Source organism: Schistocerca cancellata, chromosome 2 (assembly GCF_023864275.1).
Source record: "Schistocerca cancellata isolate TAMUIC-IGC-003103 chromosome 2, iqSchCanc2.1, whole genome shotgun sequence".
NCBI lineage: Eukaryota > Metazoa > Arthropoda > Insecta > Orthoptera > Acrididae > Schistocerca > Schistocerca cancellata.
Window position 1 is genome coordinate 448,639,937 of NC_064627.1, and position 19,813 is coordinate 448,659,749.

The following is a 19,813-nucleotide window of genomic DNA, read 5'->3' on the forward strand; positions in this document are numbered from 1 at the left end:
GCATAATTTGGCAGTGAGTTCTTCGGATGCCTATTTGGCCAGTGAGTCAGCTTCTTCACTTCCCTCAACTCCCAATGTGCCTCATTATGCAGCAGAATGGAACGTTCTCCCATAATTGCAAATGAAGCATGATGCCCTGAAAGCCCTGGACAATATTTTATGCTTGCTACATCTATGTGACAGCTTGCAGAGCATCCTTTGATCAGCCCTTATGTGCTCCAATTTATTCAGTAGTATACCTCTCCCGAAAAAAGTTCTTTCTCCTGCGAGGCAAGTCGCAAATGCATGATCAACTAAATATCTAGCAGCAGAAAGGAAGATTATAGTTTAACATCCCATCGACAACAAGATCTTCATAGACTGTTCATAAGCTCGGATTAAGGAAGGATGGGGAAGAAAATCAGCTGCGCCCTTTCAAAGGAACCATCCAGGCATTTGCCTTATGCAATTTAAAGAAATCATGGAAAATCTAAATCTTTATGGTCAGACAAGGATTGGAATCATTGTTCTTGCAAGTTCAAGTCCAGTGTTCTACACACTTGGCTAACTTTAAAACCACTCACCACTCGGCCTCATTTGTAATAAGGGTGTAACCTCCTGCAATCATGTACTAAAAATTTTTGCAACACTTAGAATTCAAAATTGTTACTTTGCTTAAATTGCAAATGACTTTGATGCTTTTCTGTGAGTTGCAATCATGCACTTAACAGGTATTCAACTAACTGGGCAGTCCAATCATCTCTCTAGCATTGACTGCACTTTGTATAAATGTCACACCATGTAAGAAGTTGTCTACTGGTGGAAATGGTGGCTCATCAGCCTCAGCATAGAGGCTTGTTTTATAAGCCCATGTTGACAGCTTATGCACTTACAGCGATCAATGGTTGGTTGGTTGGTTTAAGGATTAAAGGGACCAAACTGCAGAGGTCATCGGTCCCTTTTTCCAAAATACTAAAAATATCCACAGAGAATAAAAAATGTTCAACAGAATAGGAGACAGACGACACAGAACAAAAGAAACATAGACAAGGACCAGACAAAACAAAATAAAATCACACGGAGTGTGACGGTGGTTGGCCGACCATAGGGGGAAAAAAAAAAAAAAAGGAAAAGCCAACCACCGAAAACACATTAAAAACTTAGTTTAAAACCGTAGGCCAAAGGCCAGAATCAACACAAATGATAAAATAAAACAGAAACACTCAGATTAAAGAATAAAAAACCCCTGCCCGAATAAAACATAAAAGTAAGTCAGCCATAACAGGGTCATCACATAAAAGGGCAGGGAGCGTATCAGGCAGCGCAAATGTCTGCCTGACCACAGCTAAAAGGGGGCAGGCCAACAAAATGTGGGTCACTGTCAAAGCCGCCCCGCAGCGACATACAGGAGGGTCCTCCCGGCGCAGTAAATAACTGTGTGTCAGCCGGGAGTGGCCAATGCGGAGCCGACAAAGGACGACTGAGTCCCTGCGGTTGGCTCGCATGGATGACCGCCACACAGTCGTCGTCTCCTTAATGGCACGGAGTTTATTGGGCGTGATCCAATCGCGCCATTCAGCATCCCAAAGCGCAAAAACTTTTCGGCGGAGGACTGCCCGCAAATCAGTCTCTGGGAGGCCAACTTCCAGAGACGGTTGTCTCGTGGCCTCTTTCGCCAGGCGGTCAACATGTTCATTGCCCGGGATACCAACATGACCGGGGGTCCACACAAAGACCACAGAGCGGCCGCAACGTGCAAGAGTATGCAGGGACTCATGGATAGCCATCACCAGACGGGAACGAGGGAAACAATTGTCGAGAGCTTGTAAACCGCTCAGGGAATCGCTACAGATAACGAAGGACTCACCTGAGCAGGAGCGGATATACACTAGGGCACGGAAGATGGCAACGAGCTCAGCAGTATAAACGCTGCAGCCATCCGGCAAGGAACGTTGTTCGGAATGGTCCCCTAGAGTTAATGCATACCCGACACGACCAGCAACCATCGAACCGTCAGTGTAAACAATGCCAGAGCCCTGATATGTGGCCAGGATGGAATAAAAGCGGCGGTGGAAGGCCTCTGGAGGGACAGTCCTTCGGGCCCTGTGCCAAGTCGAGCCGAAGGCAAGGGCGAGGAACACACCAAAGGGGTGTATGCAAAGTGGCCCGGAAAGGAGGTGGAACAGTGAAAACCCTAATCCCGGAGAGAAGCTCTTTGACGCATACGGCGATCGGACAACCCGACCGGGGCCGACGTTCTGGCAGATGGATGACTGACTGCGGGAACAGGACACGGTAATTTGGATGCCCGGGCAAGCCAAAAACATGGGCAGCATAAGCAGCCAGTAATTGTTGGCGTCGTAACCGCAGTGGAGGGACACCTGCCTCCACTAGTATGCTGTCCACAGCACTGGTGCGGAAAGCACCAGTGGCAAGGCGTATCCCGCTGTGGAGAATTGGGTCCAGCACCCACAACGCAGATGGGGATGCTGAGCCATAAGCCAGGCTCCCATAATCCACACGGGACTGGATTAACGCCTGGTAGAGCCGCAACAGGGTAGATTGGTCAGCGCCCCAGCGAGTGTGGCTCAAGCATCTCAGAGCGTTGAGATGCCGCCAACACGCCTGTTTAAGCTGCCGGATATGAGGCAGCCAAGTCAACCGGGCATCAAAAAGTACACCCAAAAACCTGTGGGTCTCCACCACAGCAAGAAGTTCGCCGCCAAGATGAAGCCGCGGCTCAGGATGGACCGTTAGGCGCCGGCAGAAATGCATAACGCGGGTCTTGGCAGCCGAAAACCATGCGCTACTACAGCCCAAGACTGCGCCTTGCGGATTGTGCCCTGTAGCTGACGTTCAGCTGCTGCAATGCTAATAGAGCTATAGTAAAGGCAGAAGTCGTCAGCATACAGGGAAGCGGAGACAGAATTTCCTACTGCCGCAGCGAGACCGTTTATTGCAATTAAAAACAGGTAGACACTGAGGACAGAGCCCTGTGGTACCCCGTTCTCCTGGACGTGGGAGGAACTATACAAGGCCGCGACTTGCACACGGAAGGTACGATACGACAGAACATTTCTGATAAAGATCGGCAGAGGGCACCGAAGACCCCATCCATGAAGCGTAGAAAGGATGTGATGACGCCATGTCGTATCTTATGCCTTCTGCATGTCGAAAAAGACAGCGACCAGGTGCTGACGGCGGGCAAAGGCAGTACGGATGGCCGACTCCAGGCTCACCAGATTGTCGGTGGCGGAGCGGACTTTCCGGAACCCACCCTGAGACGGAGCCAGAAGGCCCCGAGACTCCAGCACCCAATTCACGTGCCGGCTCACCATCCGTTCAAGCAACTTGCAAAGAACGTTGGTGAGGCTAATGGGGCGGTAGCTGTCCACCTCCAGAGGGTTCATTCCAGGTTTCAAAACGGGGATGACAATACTTTCCCGCCATTGCGACGGAAACTCACCCTCGACCCAGAGACGGTTGTAAAGGTCGAGGAGGCGTCGCTTGCAGTCCACTGAAAGGTGTTTCAGCATCTGACAGTGGATGCGATCTGGCTCAGGAGCGGCATCAGGGCAAGCGGCAAGGGCACTGTGAAATTCCCACTCACTGAATGGAGCGTTGTAGGATTCAGAAGTGTGGGTACGAAAAGAAAGGCTCTGACGTTCCATCCGCTCTTTAATGGAGCGAAAGGCCTGGGGGTAATTCGCAGAAGCGGAACTCATAGCAAAATGCTCCGCCAAGCGGCTTGCAATGACGTCGGAGTCTGTACAAACTGCTCCATTCAGTGAGAGCGCAGGGACGCTGACTGGGGTCTGATGGCCGTAGAGGCGTTGGATCTTGGCCCACACCTGCGATGGAGAGACATGGAGGCCAATGGTGGACACATACCGCTCCCAGCACTCCTGCTTGCTTTGCCGGATAAGGCGGCAGGGCCGCGCACGCAGCCGTTTGAAGGTGATGAGGTGGTCAAGGCAGGGATGTCGCTTGTGATGCTGGAGCGCCCGCCGGCGATCTTGAATCGCTGCAGCGATCGCAGGCAACCACCAAGGCACAGTCCGCCGCCGAGGGGACCCAGAAGAACGGGGAATGGCAGATTCGGCGGCAGTAATGATGCCGGTGGTGACAGATTGAACCACCGCATCAATGTCATCACGAGAGAGAGGCTCAATAGCGGCAGTGGAGGAAAACAAGTCCTAGTCAGCCTTATTCATAGCCCATCTCCTGGGGCGCCCAGAAGAGTGGCGCCGTGGCAGTGACAGAAAGATTGGAAAATGGTCACTACCACACAGGTCGTCATGCACACCCCATTGGACAGACGGTAAGAGGCTAGGGCTACAGATCGATAGGTCAATGGCGGAGTATGTGCCATGCGCCACACTGAAGTGTGTGAAGGCACCATCATTTAAAATCGAGAGACTGAGCTGCGACAATAAATGTTCAACGGTGGCGCCTTGACCTGTTGCCACTGACCCACCCCACAGAGGGTTATGGGCATTGAAGTCTCCCAATAGCAAGAAAGGTGGCGGCAATTGGGCTAGCAGCGCAGCCAGGACATGCTGCGAGACATCACCATCCGGTGGAAGGTAAAGACTGCAGACGGTAACAGCCTGTGGCGTCCACACCCTAACAGCGACAGCCTCTAAAGCGGTTTGTAGAGGGACAGACTCGCTTTGAAGAGAGTTAAGGACATAGATGCAGACGCCACCAGACACCCTTTCATAAGCTGCTCGGTTCTTATAATAAGCCCTATAGCCTCGGAGGGCGGGGGTTCGCATTGCTGGGAACCAAGTTTCCTGAAGAGCAATGCAGAAGAAAGGGTGAAGGCTGAGAAGTTGCCGGAGCTCAGCTAGATGGTGGAAGAACCCGCTGCAGTTCCACTGGAGGATGGTATTTTCCATGTCTGTGAAAGGCGTGACGGAACTGGGAAGGCAGATTACGCCGCTGGGTCACCTGCTGCCTCTGATGGAGCACCCGTGCAAATGCTCTCCATTGCGTCCGAGGGACCGGTGAGATCGAGGTCCTCAGCAGACACCAGAATCTCCACCTCGTCCTCAGAGGCAGAGCTTGTAGGAAGCGGTGGGACGGGTGCCACCGCTATATCTGTGGTCTTAGGGACTTTCTTCTTCTTCTGCTTGTCGCGCTGTGCCTTCGGTGGTTCAGGCTTCATGGGCTTCACTGGGTCAGTCTCAGGGACAGACGACGACCGTGAGGCCCTACGACCAGGGACTTGTGGTTGCTTCAACCACTTACGCGCGTTCTCTTTTCCACTGGTCCGAACATGTGAAGGGAGGTCCCAAGGGATCCCTTCCTGGTGAGAGCAGCCGAAGAAGTCTTACGCTTCTCCGGCTGGGAAGGGGGAGCTGATGTCCCTGATGGTTGGGAGGGTGTTGCTCCTGAAGAAGATGGAGCAGGAGCAACAGGGTGTGAAGTGCCCCCCACAATCAAGGGGGCTGTTGGATGCTGACTAATCATAGAACCAACCGTACGGGACAACACAGGAGATGGAAGAACTGTCGTTGCAGCAGCGGCGTACGTTGACGTCAGTGGCACAGGATGGAGCCTCTCGTATTTCCGCCTAGCCTCAGAGTAGGTCAGGCGGTCCAGGGTTTTATATTCCATTATCTTCCGTTCTTTCTGGAAGATCCTACAGTCCGGCGAGCAGGGGGAAGGGTGTTCTCCGCAGTTAACACAGATGGGAGGTGGAGCACATGGAGAATCGGGATGCGAGGACGTCCACAATCTCGACATGTGATGCCGGAAGTACAGCGGGATGACATGTGCCCAAACTTCCAGCATTTAAAACACCACATCGGAGGAGGGATATATGGCTTCACATCACAGCAGTAAACCATCACCTTGACCTTTTCGGGTAAAACATCACCTTCGAAGGCCAAGATGAAGGCACCGGTGGCCACCTGATTATCCCTCGGACCTTGATGGACGCGCCGGACGAAGTGAACACCCCGTCGTTCTAGACTGGCGCGTAGTTCATCGTCGGACTGCAGGAGAAGATCCCTGTGGAATATAATACCCTGGACAATGTTCAAACTTTTATGACTTTTATGGGGAGTGATGGTGACGGAAACATCCCCCAACTTGTCGCAAGTGAGCAACCTCCGCGACTGGGCTGAGGATGCTGTTTTGCGACCCAGAGCGCATTTTGGACAAGCCCTCCACCTCCCCGAACTTGTCCTCTAAATGCTCCACAAAAAACTGAGGCTTGGTTTGCATAAAAGATTCACCATCGACCCGCGTACAGACAAGGTACCGGGGTGAATAATCGCCACTGCTGTCTTTAGCCATGCGTTCCTCCCATGGAGTGGCCAGGGAGGGAAATGATCTGGGATTGAATTGCTTGCCGTTGAGGTGAGACCTCGATCGCTTAGAGACTGCTGGGGGAGGCCCACCAGCGAGAGATGATGTACCACGCTTCATTGCGGGTCACCCGCCCTAATGCCACCCACTCCGACCAGGGGCTCTCCCCACGGGTGCCACCCAGCCACAGCAAAGACCACCTGGCAGGATGGCCTTTGCCGGGAGTCCCGATGCGCCAGAGGGATAGGCATCTACTCCTCGGCATACGTGGGGAGGTAGCAGCTCAGGCATCAGCAGTGCAATCCCTGTGTAGTCAGGGGGCTACCACCAAGAGGGTACATGACAACCCCACCACAACGGACTGGCTACCGTGCTGGATGTCGGGTGTCAAAATATCCATGTACATCACGAGGGCAAAGATGGAAGTGCACAATGGAGGGAATGCATGCTATCCAGAACACACTGCAGATGATGTGGCCGGAAGCTCGAAGGAAGTCCAACTCCATAACAATAACGGGTGTGCCAGATCTTAGGGCAAGATGGATATATAATACACCACGTAAGGCGTCCTTCCCCAAATGGTACGCACTAACAGAAAATTTTGAAAGGGAGTGGTCAAAGCCCTTAGGGGACCATCACATTAAGGCCGAAACGTTTGAGACTCCTTTTAGTCGCCTCTTACGACAGGCAGGAATACCGCGGGCCTATTCTAACCCCCGAACCCGCATGGGGGGGGGGGGGGGGGGTGATCAATGTTCAGTGCCTTACAGTAAATCAGTCTAACAGACAAAGTGCAAAACCATAGTACTAGCAGTGCCAAATAAAAGTTTTATAGAACTCCTGTGCCTCAGGTCCTACCATGCCCTGAATGCCCTTCCCAAAGATGTTTCACTTATGGCAACAACACGAGTTTCTGATCAGACGACAACTAAGAACTTCAGGTATTTAAAACCAACAATATTGTTTCACCCTCCCAAATACAACTGTGGCAATTTCAAGATCTACCTAGAAGGATTAAAATTTACACATACTGTCTTTTGTGGTGAAAAGTTTTTGCCAGTTCATCTATTTCCAAGGAATCTGCTGTTCTGTACTAGCCACACTGAAAGGTAGACAGAAAACTAGTGAGCAATGATTGGTTAGTTGGGGGTTAAGTGACTACCCTCGACCCAGGGGTAGTTCATCTGGAATTAATGACATCTGCAAAATACATTTTCTAATGATGTAATTATGTAGGCACAATAAGACTGGGGCACTGAAGGCAATAGTGTCTACTAATGCCAGAGCTGAGAAAGAATTTATGGTGAAGTTCATGAATAGGCTGGTACATAGGCCAGAACAGATAAGGGGTCTCCCATGACTCACCCAATGATAAGAAAAGCCCCCACCTCTCATCTGACTCCCACCAGCCCAATGAAGGGCAAAGATAAATTACAAAGAATGTCTTCTGGTCAGCAGGTTGAGAACAGTAAAGTGAAAAGGCTGAAAATGTAATGGGCATCAGCTGGACCACCAATAATAAAAAAAAAAAACAGGAGTGAAATAAGTAAGTCAGCAGGTGAGCATCCCTGGGGCTCTGCATGCGACAGGATTCACCCCACCCACAGCCATCCTACTCCTGCTCCTGCTGCAGTACAGTCAGGTCATTAAAAGAGCCACCCACTATTCAACGGTGTGCTATCTCTAAAACAATGGGGGCAGAAAAGAGGACAATCTTTATCTAAAAGCAACTGAAACAACAGAAAGTAAGATAATGGTGAAAGAGTGAGCTGATCCAGGAGGTAGGCTTGGGGACTCCCAGACACAGCATGCATCAGGAGACACCAACCTCAACCATCTTGCCCCTGCCCCAAAGGTAGGTTACAATCTTACATCTGAAAATAGAAACCACTTTTACAGAGAAAACTGAGACCAGTTCGGCCATTGTGAATTGTCTGCCCATATCTGAGACGTAGAATTTGTAAGGCTGTGCTTAGCACAGAGGGCCAGGAGAATGGTGGATTCCACCAGGATATGAGTTACTGTATCGTAAGGCTCCACAACTACCATATGGGGATGGCTCTAAGTAAAAGGAAACTATGGGTTAGCCTGGTATGACCGATGTGGAGGTGACATTTGATGGTTGATTCCATCCAGGACAACTGAAAGAGTGCCATGCAGCAGTAGTTTCCCTGACAGTGTGGAGTTTATTAGAGGGGCAGTTGCCAACCAGGTATCAGTGAGGAGAGATCTTATTTGCATTTGTAGATCCACACCTGGGGCTGGCAGACCAAATGAGGAGGCAATTAATCACTCCTCTCGCCCAATGGTCGGCCAGCTCATTTCCTGGGATACCCATATCACTTGCAACCCAGACAAAGGCAACTGAGAAGTCAGGGCGAAGTTCAGCGATAATTGTGAACAGCAGAGATGACACGGTGACAAACACTACATCGTCCTGGCAACAAAAGGTGTTCCTAACTGGTAAGGAATGTAAAAGTTTATCTCCATCCTATGCACATTTTTAGAGTGGTCTGTGTAAAAGAAGGTAGCAGCTTCTGAAGAACTTCATGTAGCAGACACTGAAATGTCAACAGACCTTAGGATCTTGAAATAGACCAGTCCTAATTTGTGGCTTGGGCAGGTGCATGAGAAAACATTAGGAGCACATTTCAAATTCTAGCAATCCCACCTGAGGCTGCTTATCAGAAGGTTGATGTCCCTCATATGCAAAAAAAGAGGCGTATGTTGGAATGATCAGTGAACTGTCGAAAGGTGATTCGAAAGGAGACGATAATGAGTTGAAACCTCTGGAACTGAAGAGGTAATATCCCCACTTTGGTAAGGAGACCAATTATGGGATTAGTCTAGAAGGCACCAGTGGCCAGACAATCTTCACAATGATGGACTAGGTCTAACAATTTCAAAGCCAAAGGCGCTCCCAAGCCATAAACCTGGCAGCCACAGTCCAGTCATGATGAGATCAGGGCCCGTTCAAAACCGAGAAGAGTAGCACAATCTGCACCACAAGAGATATGTGCAAAGAAGCAGAGAGTGTTAGGCCTCTGCATGCAACTAGTGTTCAGTTGCTGAATATGGGCAGCCAAGTCAGATTTTTATAAAAAGAAGTTCCAAGAACAAGTCTGCGCACTAACTTCAACTATGTACCCACGTAGAGTTCTGATCAGGATGGACTGTGGTATGACAGAAATGCATCACCAGCATTTTTGCTGGAGATAATTGGAAATCATGGGCAGGGTTCATGTACTGGCCTGCTGGATGGCACATTGGAGCTGATGTTTAGCTGAAGCTACTGAGCGGGAGCTGTACTAAATACAAAAGTTGTCAATATACAATGCAGTGACGACTAGCTGCCTGGCAGAGGTCACAAGCCCATTGATGGCAATGAAGAGGTGTGTGACACTAAGAACAGAGCCCTGTGGAATGCTGTTCTCTTGGACCTGAGGAGAGCTCTATAAGTACCAATTCAAACCTACAACAATCAACAGGATAAAAAGTGACGAATAAAAATCAGTATGGACACTTAAGCTCATCATCGAGGGCAAGTAAAATGTGATGGCACGAAGCAATGTTGTATGCCATATGTAGGGCATAAAGGCTGCAATGAAGTATTGATGTTTAGAAAAAGCATGTCAGATGGTTGTTTGTAAGTGGAACAGATGGTTGATTGTGGATCATCTTCGTAGAAACCACACTGACATGGGGACATATGACCCAACTTGAGAACCCAGCGTAACACGTGGGCAACCATCCTTTCAAGAGTTTGCAGAGGTGGGTGGTGACGACAATCAGTTGGTAGCTGTCTAGAGACACTTGCTTGGCTTAATGACTGGAGCAATGATACTATCTCGCCACTGCTAATGGAAGACATCTCTGAACCAAATATGACTGAAGATGCTGAGTAGACGTAGCATTTGAGTAACAACCATGTGTTGGATCATCTGATTATGAATTTAATCAGGGCCTGGGTTTGTATCATGAGACAACACGAGAGCCTTGAAGCAGTTCTGGGTCAGTGAAAGATGGATTATATGATTCAGCTTGGCTGGGAATGAAACATAGGTGGATGTCTTCAACCTGTCATTCCTGCAGTAGTATGGCAGCTGGATAAGAAGAGGATGCTGATGATGTCGCAAAATTGATTGCAAGATGTCGAGCACTTGTACAAATACCACCCTGAAGGACAAGTCCTAGAACAGCTGTTGATCATCGGTGGTCCAGAAGACTGGTGCTTTTCCCATAGCTGGGATGAAAAGGCCTACATTCCAAGGGAGGAGAGGCAGTGTTCACGGTAGTACTTCTTGCTGCATTTAATTAGAAGGCAAGACATAGCATGAAATCGCTTAAAAATGATTGGGCTGGTCTATGAAGGCTGTCGCCTGGAGCACTGCAGAACTCTTAGGTGATTCTGAATAGCTATTACAATGCATCCACCATGGCACTGACCAGTACTGGAGGCCACCATTAGAAATGGGACTAAAGTGTGGGTGATCATGTTGGAGACACCTTGCACAACCCCATCAACACAATCTGACAGAGGGGCCGAAGGTAACAGCAGAGACATACAACTGCCAGTTGTCTGAAGCTCCCAATGTGGTAGTCTGTTTGTCTGGCTAGGACAAGGAGGCAACAAGGTCACCAGAAAGTGGTCACTGTCACAAAGATTGTCATGTAGTGACCAATGCTGTGAAGCCATACGACTGGAAGAAGAGATCATTACATCAATAGTTGGAAAGCTATGGCATGGGTAAGAGAGACAGATCATTGTCAATAAGAAGCTGGTCAAGTATAAGGTGAAGTGGTACCCCTCCACCCCCACTCTCCTCCCTACAGGATGGTGTACATTGAAATCCCCAAGCCAAGAGAAAAGGGACGGAAAGTTGTTGGATTAAGGTAGTCAACTCAAGAAAGTGGCCTACCTGACACGTGTAAATGTTGCAAACTGGTTGCTGAGGTTGTTCGCACTCCTACTGCTACTGCTTGCAACATAGTACGAAGGGGAATCCATTCACTGACATCTCTGTTAACCAATGTACAGATTTCTCCAGATGCCCTCTCAGAGCCAGCAAGGTTCGAACAGAATGCATGATAACCATGGAGCATTAGGAATTATCATCAATAAAGAGTGTTTATTGTAGTGCAAAGCACACTGCAGAAGACAAGGAAATAAGTTTCAATACCAGCAGATGACAGTAGTATCCATTTTACTGTTCCACTGAATGGTCACACTAGGTAGCCTTGTCCTGACTTTTTTTTCTGCTCCTGCTCCTCCTCCTACATAACCTTTGGTGGCTGGGATTCAAGTGAGGGTTTATACATGCCATGTTTGGGGACAGATGAAGAATAGGCAGTCCTGCCACCCACAGTTGGTGATTCTCAGCCATTAGCTGGCATTGGACATTTAATGTGGGTTTTCAGAGAGCAGGGTACTGAGAGGAAGCCCTTTCACCAGTATTCACCACAGGAGGAGGCTGCTCATCCACCCAGATGTGGAAAGTGGTTTCCAAAGACTGTGCGGAAGGAATTGCAAGAAGGAAGGGCAGTGAGAGAACTGGTTTCAGAGAAGTTGAGGTAGTGGAAGTTATGGCTACAACTTTTGCACAATTGGACACCATATCAACAGGATGTGGGTGTTTGTATTCTTTTATCAGCTTCAATTTTTTTATACAACACAAGGTCAGTAGGTTTATATGCCTTCATATTCTCTCCGTTATTGAAGACTGGATGACACCATGAACGTGGAGGACTGTTCTGCTCAAATGAAACACAAAAGTGGTTGTTCAGAAAGACAACCTTCATGGAATGAGTATCCACAGTTATGACGTTTTGAATTCTCAGTGCAGTGGAATGACATGACCAAAGGGCAAGCATTGAAAGCACCTCAGAAGTAGTGAGAGGTACGGTTTCCCCCTTATACCTCTACACCATAACTAAGGTGAACATTCCCTTCAAAGGGTCAGAAAAAGGCGCCTGTATCTACTCTTTAATCTTGGGACCTTTTTGGATGGACCTGACCAAATGTATGCCTCGCCACTCTAGATTAGCTCATAGCTACTCATCTGAGTATATGGTGTCTGAAAGATGATATCTTTGACTACACTCAAAGTCTTGAGTGGGGCAATGGTCACTGATACATCACCCAGACATTCACATGTCTGAAGAGTTTTAGATTGTGCAGCAGACGAGGCTTTAATAAATAGCAGCCCACTGTGCATTTTCCCTAATGAATCAGCTTCTTCACATTTATCATCAATATTCTCCACAAAAAATGGCTTTGTCACAGTAGAAACATACCCATCAGTTCGGATACATACTAAGTATTGGATAAGTTGTTTCACTCTTAGACATCTGGCTTTGCTCTCTTCTGTGGGGTAGCCAGGTAGGGAAAGCAGCAGGGTTGTAACTGTCTGCATTGAGGTTTTGATTTCTGTTTGAAAAGACTGCTAGATCAGAACTATTTTGTCCTGGTGCAATCTAATGTGTGTCACATACAAAATGCCCACCCTTATGCCACCTACTCTGATCACGGGCTCCCCCAAAGGCACCAAGCAGCCACAACAAAAGCTATTGCAGGGAAACCTGATGCTACAGGAAGATCAGTAATCTAGTCTTTGCAGTGCGTGGAGTGCTAGTAGCTCAAGCATCAGTAGTGTTAGCCATGTGTTGTCAGTGGGCTCTACTGATAGGTTACATAACAACCCCACCACCTCACATTGCTTACTGCATTATGTTTTGAAGTAAAAATAACAGACTACACAAGTAATGTGAAGGCACTATCTAAGATGTTCTTCCTCAATTGGTCCACATTACAGAAAAATTTGGAAAATGAAGTTGAAACTAGGAGGGGGCCAGAGATTACCTCTACCAAAAGTTACTGAATGAAAGAATCTTCCAAGAATGAAAAGCAGGTGCTGGAAAATAGAAGGGTTGACATCGAAGGCTGCCACCATAATAGAGATCAAGAGAAGGAAGACTAGTCAGACAAAGAGACTGCAGCACAGGAAAGGAAGGAGGTGCTTTAACAGCTTGTGCCCCATGCCCACCACGCACGTACGAAAGTCTTGAGCCCCTTGAGGGCCACTGTTCAGTGGGGGTGGGCTCTTCACAACAGGTGTCATGGTATTTACAACAATACCAAACAAGGTTGAAGTTCAAATACTTTTCTAAGGGACATCATTCTCCTCAACATATTTGTCAGATAAAGTCAGAGTTTCTACAGTAGAAAAGATATACAGAAAGAACAAATTGATAAATGTTGGCAGTTGTCCATGAAAACACCAGCTATGGCACTTTCTCACAATGCTCGCCATGTCTTTTGGTTTATGAATCTATACTAGACAGAGATTCACCATTCACTCATGAGTCTTCACTACATAGCTTGTCAAAGAAACACTGCAATAGCTAAATTGAAATGCTGAAATCTTTGCCAGTTTTGGAATTATAATGCCCTCTCTCAAATGCTGAGTAACTTCAATCAATCCACATGTTATTAACATCACGAAGGATCTCTCTGTATCTTATGCTTAGATGTGCTGTACTGAATACTACCCAGTGCTGGTGCTATATTGTAAGTAATTGATATATCTTAATTCGCAAACAGTTGTATGATTTGTGGTTTAAGAACTGATGTCCAACTGATCTTCATCCACAACTTTTTTATAATCCTGCAATTAGAATCCTGGGCATCACTAGATGTGAGCTGTGGGGAAAGGGGGGCACGACACCATTTCATGTGAAAAGGTTTCAGATTGTCTGCATCTGGTAACCTGCCTGCCTCTATTTGCAGAGTGACATTCTTCACACCATCAAGGCATTGCTATTTTCCAAGCTGACTAAACAATACCTGGATGGCTTTAGCAGCTTGTCTAACCATTCCAGTAATGTATCTAAAAACAAAGATGATGTGACTTACCAAACCAAAGCACTGGCACGTCGATAGACACACAAACAAACAAACAAACATACACACAAAATTCTAGCTTTCGCAACCAACGGTTGCTTCGCCAGGAAAGAGGGAAGGAGAGGGAAAGGCGAAAGGATTTGGGTTTTAAGGGAGAGGGTAAGGAGTCATTCCAATCCCGGGAGCAGAAAGACTTACCTATCCACACATATGTGTGTGTGTGTGTGTGTGTGTGTGTGTGTGTGTGTGTGTGTGTGTGTATACCCGTCCTTTTCCCCCCTATAAGGTTCACAGAAGAATTTAAAATTATCAGGTTTTCCAGTATAATTTAATTCTGTCAGAGAAGGCAAACCTGTTTGAAGATCAGTTGAAGGGAATGACTACCACCCTGAAGAAGTAATGAGATGAGCATCAATAAAAGAAAACACAGGTAATGGGATGCAATCAAATTGAGTCAAAAAATGCCGAGGAAATTAGAGACAAAGCAGTGGACGAGTTTTGCTATTTGGGGAGCAAAACAACAGACAATGGTAAATACAAAATCAAACAATGGAAACTCCATGTTGGAATATCAACAATATAAGGAAAAGACGGAGTACTGCAAGTACTGAATGGGCTACTGGCACATTGCACGTGAAACTGGTGACTGACTGCTGTCTCTGAGCTTAACTAGCCACAGCTCATAACTCATGTGAGTATGAAGCAGCATTTCCTCTGTACTTGATATGGTTATACTACCAATACTTGGTCATCAGAACCTATAATCTAACTGAGAAAGGAATCTATGGGGGAAAAAAAAGGCAGGAGCACGTAGACTTTATGGCTGGAAAAAGATTCACAACAAAGGCTTTAAATCGAACACGCTTGAAGAAGAAATTTAGGAAGACCACACAAGAGATGGGTGCCATAACAAGCAAGAAGAAGAAGAAGAAGAAGATAGGAAAAAGAGACTGCTATTCACCATAAAGAAGACATGGCTTGTGGACAAGCACTACGGAAAGGCAGTTACACATTTAGTTTTTGGCCAGCCTTCTTCAGAAAAGGAAAAACGCACATTCATTTGCACAAGCAAGCACATCTCACACACATGAAACTTTAGAAACCGTTCCGAAAATTTACATTTTATGTTGCATTTTTCCCTAAATCTCAGAAACCACTTCGAGTGGAGTATTCAAATTTTCAGGGAAAAAAAAAATAACATACATATACTGGGTCTACTGAACTAAAAAAACAACATAATGTTATGTATAATTAAAATATGTCTGCTTGTGTCTGTATATGTGTGGATAGATATGTGTGTGTGTGCGCGCGAGTGTATACCCGTCCTTTTTTCCCCCTAAGGTAAGTCTTTCCGCTCCCGGGACTGGAATGACTCCTTACCCTCTCCCTTAAAACCCACATCCTTTCGTCTTTCCCTCTCCTTCCCTCTTTCCTGATGAGGTAACAGTTTGTTGCGAAAGCTTGAATTTTGTGTGTATGTTTGTGTGTCTGTCGACCTGCCAGCACTTTCATTTGGTAAGTCACATCATCTTTGTTTTTAGGTATAAAATTATTTAGGATAACGTACAAAAGAAGTACACAAAATTTTAACCGTGTAATTAAAAAATTATAGCCTATTTCTGAAAGCAGTGGCTGAAATGCAATTATTGTAGTTCAATAGACTCAGAACATACAGTTAAATGTCCTGTAAAAGTTTCATGTTAATGGCTACAGTGGTTCCTGAAATTCCGTGGCTGCCAAGTCATTAAATTTAACATTGTCGGGATTGGCCGTTCCCGTTAAGAAATAATATAAAGCGATGTGGAAAGTTGCTACATGTCTAACTGTACAGTAGAAGCCTAGTTATTGACAGATTGGAAGAATGCATAGATTTTCCAACTCTTTGATTACAGAGTTAGGCCTACTGGAATTACAAGTTTCCAGAAGCCAGATGGAGTTACGAGGTTTTCATTGCCTACCATCATTATACAGCTGCATCAAACCAGAGTTTCGGCTGAAGATACACACAATCATTGAGTTGTTTATTTCAGTTCATTAATTTTTTAGAAAAGTATTTTCAACCAACTTGTTTGTTTCAAAACTCATCTGTGAATAAAGAAGAAATCGTTTCAAAACAGTGGTGGAGTTGCATAATGCTAATGCCTACAATTTCAGATATTTCTGTATCCGAATCATGAAGTACCTTAGCTGGTTGAAAATTTGAACACTATATTTAGTGAAGTATCCTTCACAAATAAACTTCATGGCAGTTACAGTAACACAAAGAAACTAATTATGTCAGCCACGATTGCATTACAGTACATTGTTCGTTTGTGTTTTAGGCAAACATGACCGTAGTTAAGACATTCACCCTAATGTGATGATGTCTAAAAGTAACTGTGCCACATCAACAGTTTACTTATGACTGTCACTGGGATTGCTGTACCAAAGTGAAAATGGTTAAGATTACCGTCACCGTGACTAAATACTAAAGGGAGGATCTGGCTTACAAAAGTCCAACTATGGCAAGCCGTTTGCTTTCTAGTATCATCAAATATAATAAACTTAATTCGGAATGCCAGAGTGCTGAAAACTTTTACGACAGCGCGAGTAAACACACTTCTGTGCTTATGTCGACTCGACAACCACATTTTATATAACATGCTTTTTTTCCATCTTACCTGTTAAAAGACAACGGCTACTGAACTGCAAACAGCGTTCTTTGCGCAAATTGTGCGAAACTGATGGCTCTGGTCACCATACTAGGTCAGTCATACTACAGATTGAATGCTACTGTTTACACGAAATGAATAACAGTCTTCTATCAGAACTACACAATAGGGCACCAACATACGTCCGAAGTGTGCAACTGTACGCATTCTAATAATTTCACACCAAAATTACGAATGAGTATCAAGCAAATGGAGTTGTTTTATTAATACATGGCTCAGTCATTTCAAATATCACAGGTCAAGAGAAGTCATACCTTGTGACGGCTGCTCGCAGGGAGACAAGAGTTCACCCTCAAAAATGACATAGATGAAATCTGTAAACGAGCATTTGAAAGATCACACGGCTGCTAAAGACAAAATAAAACCTGCAGTCAGGATGTTGACGGCTGTTCTATGAAATCATAACTAATTTTTGTTAATATTCATACGTTATGCGAAAGTGCCAAATCTACTTCAATTTATAGGGAGAAACAGCGAACCGCTTCAACTATGTAGCGTATAGAGATATTTTGGCGAACCGCGCAATCCTTCCTAAGGTCGATAGCTAAAGATAACAATTAAATTTTAGCCCTAGGTGCAACGTCTCTGCATCCTTCAACGTTTTCAAAAGTCAAACAATTCGTTTCAAATCCATGCTAAATAATCTTGCTTTAAAGGACATGCCGTGTTAATAAGTAATTATGCAGATACGCTTTGTCAACAAAGTCGCAAGTTAGAATGCGCGCAATATTTTTGTGTCTAATCAGGACGGGAAAGAATTAACACACGCAGGAGAACATGAAACTCATATTAGACAGTACATAATTAACTTTCTACACAATAGAGTTATCTGATGAAAAATATTATTTTAAAGGCAAGAAAACATTTTATTAACTTGATAATTACACCCTGGATACGAAAAAAAACACATTGACTGAAAGAAAACACAGAAGTTACATACAAGCCAAGAATAAAGATATTGACAGCAGAGTCGTGGAGCAGCACATAAATATAGACGTCAAGGAATTTTTTCTTTTCTTTTAACACTTCCTCCAAAAGAAAAAAATCATGAAATTATTGCTTTGTCTCTTGCATGCCAATTTCTGAACATAGAAAAAATTAAATCGAACTCGTTCAAGGTGTTTCGTCAAAATATCTGCCAACTGGTTGTGTCCATCAATGTGTTCCAAGAAAATCTCACCGTTCAGGTATCTTTCACGAACATAGAAATGTCGGACCTCTATATGTTTAGAACGTCGATGATGTACTGGATTTTTTGCTAACTTCAATGCACTAGCATTGTCAATGTAAAGAACTGGAGGCTGCCCCGACATTTCCACTAATTCTGATAGCAGACGACGTAACCAAACTAACTCTTTCGCTCCTTCACTAGCTGCAATTATTTCCGCCTCGGTTGTGGATGTGGTCACTACTTAATGCAACTGACTTGTCCAGAACACTGCACCACCTGAGTACTTTGCAAGAATTCCAGCTGCAAGAATTCCAGCTGTTGAGCGCCTTGTCCGGTTATCACCTGCGAAATCTGCATCAGCGTAAATCTTTAACTCTTCTTTTTTATTATATACAATTCCAAAATTTAAGGTCCCTTCCAAATACCGGAAAATGCGCTTTACTCTATTCCAGTCTTCAGTGGTTGGTTTCTCCATTGCTCGAGCAGCTTTATTGACTGCAAAAGTGATGTTCTGGATGAGTTACTGTTGAAAGGTACATGAGACAATCAATTGCTTCACGGTAGGGTACAGATGATGAAACTTCTTCGTTTTGATTATTGTCCTCACGTCCAATAGGAGTTGAGATTGTATTGCATTCTGCCATTCGAAACCTTTGCAGAATTTCTTCTGTGTATTTCTCTTGAATTATTGCTCCATCTTCATATTGCTTTATTTTTACGCCAAGAAAATTGTCCAGACTGCCAGTTGTTATTTCGAATTCATGTTGTAAAACATCCATAAAAACAGCAATTTCTTTCTTGTTATTGCCGAAAATCAGGCCATCATCAACGTAGATTGCCACATAAAGGCTATTTCCATTTTGTCTACGATAAAATAGGCATGGATCTGCATCACTGTTTGAAAAACCAGCTTTCTTCATGAACTCAACAAAACGTTTGTTCCAGTAACGTGGTGCTTCCTTCAACCCATAAAGACTCTTTTTTAAGAAACACACTCGACCTGTACCATCTTCAAAACCTTCTGGTTGATCCATATACACTTCATCTTCAAGTATTGCATTAAAAAAAGCTGTCTTTACATCGAATTGTTCTAGCAGCATTTTCTTGGAAGCAGCTACAGCCAACAGAGTTCGTATGGTGTCATAACGTGCCACAGAACTAAAGATGTCGTCATAATCAATTCCTGCTTTCTGAATACAGCCTTTTGCAACCAATAAGGCTTTAAAGCGAGTACCTCCATTGACTGCGACCTTTCGCCATAGAACCCAGCGGTTTTGCAATACTTTGGCATTCTTCGGATGGTCAACCAGCACCCAGGTATTGTTTTTCTTTAGTGATTGAAGTTCTTCACTAATAGCTTGCATCCATTCTTCCTTCTCGTTTGACTTTAATATTTCTGAAAAACAGTTTGGATCTTTGTATTCAAGTGCATCAACTTTTGTTGCCATACAAAATTCACCACTTTACATCGAGGTTGGTTTTCTTCATTGTCTTTTATTATTGTTTCTCTTCATTAGAAGATTCAGCAGCTTCTGATTTTAGAAATTCTGTTAATTCTTTATTTTCATCAGATTCACTCCACTCTGGACATTCTCTAGAATCGAGAGTGCCAATTTTTTCTTGAGTTTGACTTCCTCCAGAAGTGTACAGTCTAGGAGACTTACGTTGGTCATCTTTAGATGAATTCGGATCATTAAATTCTTCCTGAGGGACTTCAAATTCAACATGATCACT

At 45.3% G+C, this 19,813-nt stretch overlaps 1 protein-coding gene across 1 annotated transcript in view; it reads right to left on the reverse strand.

The window, feature by feature from the left end:
- The window catches only part of LOC126161940 (glycerol kinase-like), a 274,510-nt gene extending 257,077 nt beyond the window's left edge, over window positions 1–17,433 (reverse strand). Inside the window, exon 1 of the mRNA XM_049918115.1 lies at window positions 17,163–17,433. The gene's annotated coding sequence lies outside the window, so the exon portion shown is untranslated. The remainder of the gene's footprint in view (window positions 1–17,162) is intronic.
- Window positions 17,434–19,813: the final 2,380 nt, after the last annotated feature.